Genomic DNA, 2223 nt, shown 5'->3' with positions numbered 1-2223 from the left:
TTGCTCTCCATTTGCTTGGTAAATCTTCCTCCATCCCTTTATTTTAAGCCAATATGTATCCTTGCACGTGAGATGGGTTTCCTGGATACAGCACACCAATGGGTTTTGACTTTTTATCCAACTTGTCATTCTGTGTCTTTTGATTAGGGCATTTAGCCCATTTACGTTTAAGGTTAATATGGTTATGTGTGAATTTGATCCTGCCGTTTTGATTCTAGCTGGTTGTTTTGCCCATTAGTTGATGCAGTTTCTTCATTGTGTCCATGGTCTTTATCATTTGGTATGTTTTTGGAGTGGCTGGTACTGGTTGTTACTTTCTGTGTTTATTGCTTCTTTCAGGGGCTCTTGTAACGCAGACCTGGTGGTGATGAAATCTCTGAACAATTGCTTGTTTGTAAAGGATTTTATTTCTCTTTTATTTATGAAACTTAGTTTGGCTGGATATGAAATTCCAGGTTGAAAGTTCTTTTCTTTAAAGATGTTTAATATTGGCCCCCACTCTCCTCTGGCTTGTAGGGTTTCTGCTGAGAGATCTGCTGTGAGTCTGATGGGCTTCCATTTGTGGGTAACCTGACCTTTCTCTCTGGCTGCTCTTAGCATTTTCTCCTTCATTTCAACCCTGGTGAATCTGATGATTATGCGCCTTGGAGTTGCTCTTCTTGAGGAATATCTTTGTGGTGTTCTCTTTATTTCTGGGACTTGAATATTGGCCTGCCTTGCTAGGTTGGGGAAATTCTCCTGGATAATATCCTGAAGAGAGTTTGCCAGCTTGGAATCATTGTCTCTGTCACATTCAGGTACACCTATCAAACGTAGATTAGGTCTTTTCACATAATTCCATATTTCTTGGAGGGTTCGCTCATTTCTTTTTACTCTTTTTTCACTATTCTTGCTTTCTCATTTTATTTCATTGAGTTGATCTTCAATCTCTGATATCCTTTCTTCTGCTTGGTTGATTTGGCTATTGAAACTTATATATGCTTCACAAAGTTCTCATGTTGTGTTTTTCAGCTTCATGAATTCATTTATATTCTTCTCTTAGCTGTTTATTCTCATTAGCATTTCGTCAAACCTTTTTTCAAGTTTCTTTGTTTCTTTGCATTGGGGTGGAACATGTTCTTTTAGCTCAGAGAAGTTTGTTATTATTCACTTTCTGAAGTCTGTTTCTGTCAATTCATCCAACTCATTCTCCATCCAGCTGTGTTCCTTTGCTGGTGAGGAGTTGTGGTCCCTTGGAGGAGGAGAGGTGTTCCAGTTTTGGGTGTTTTCATCCTTTTTGCTCTGGTGTCTTCCCATCTTTGTGGATTTATCTGCCTGTGGTCTTTGTAGTTGGTGACTTTTGGATGGGGTCTCTGTGTGGATGTCCTTTTCGTTGATGATGAAGTTATTTCTTTCTGTTTTTCAGTTTTCTTTCTAACAGTCAGGCTCCTCTGCTGTAGGACTGCTGGAGGTCAACTCTAAACCCTGCTTGTCTGGGGATCACCTGCGGTGGCTGCAGAACAGTAAGGGTTGCTGCCAGTTTCTTCTTCTCTTATCTTTGTTCCAGAAGGAAACCCGCCAGATGTCAGTCTGAGCTCTCCTTTATGAGGTGTCTCTTTGGACATACAGGGGTCAGGGAGATGCTTGAGGAGACAGTCTGTCCCTTATAGGATCCCAAGTGCTGAGCCGTGAGCTCCATTGTTCCATCCAGAGCTGCTAGGCAGGTACGTTTAAGTCTGCTGGAGCAGAACTCATAACTGTCTTTTTTTTTTTTTCCCAGTTGCTCTGTCCTGTGAAGGTGGGGCCTTACTTATAATCTCCGGACATGCTGCTGCCTTTTTTCAGAGACGCCCTGCCCAGCAAGGAGGTAGCCTAGTTACAGTCGGCCAGCAGAGTCATTGCTGAGCTGCCATGGGCTCTGCCCCACTGCTGTGTGAGCTTCCTTGCAGTTTTGTTTATAGAGTTATAGTTAGAACTGCCTCTCAGTAATGGCAGACTGCCTCAGTACTGGTGGATGCCCTTTCCCCCACAGAGTTGGACGATCCCAGGTCCAGCTGTGCTTGCTGTGAAACTCTCAATCCAGAGCATTTCAGATTGCTGGTCTTTGTGGGGGTGGTACCCACCAACCCAGATCACCTGGCTCCCTGTTTCAGCCCTCTTTGTTTCAGCAACTCTGTCTCTCAGGTGTTCCAGGTACCAGTTGAAATGGCCATCCTGATTTGTATGAGTTTTTGTGTGGGGAAC

This window comes from Cebus imitator, unplaced genomic scaffold (assembly GCF_001604975.1).
Source record: "Cebus imitator isolate Cc_AM_T3 unplaced genomic scaffold, Cebus_imitator-1.0 Scaffold610, whole genome shotgun sequence".
NCBI classification, from domain to species: Eukaryota; Metazoa; Chordata; class Mammalia; order Primates; family Cebidae; genus Cebus; species Cebus imitator.
Note: the sequence above shows the minus strand (reverse complement) of the source record.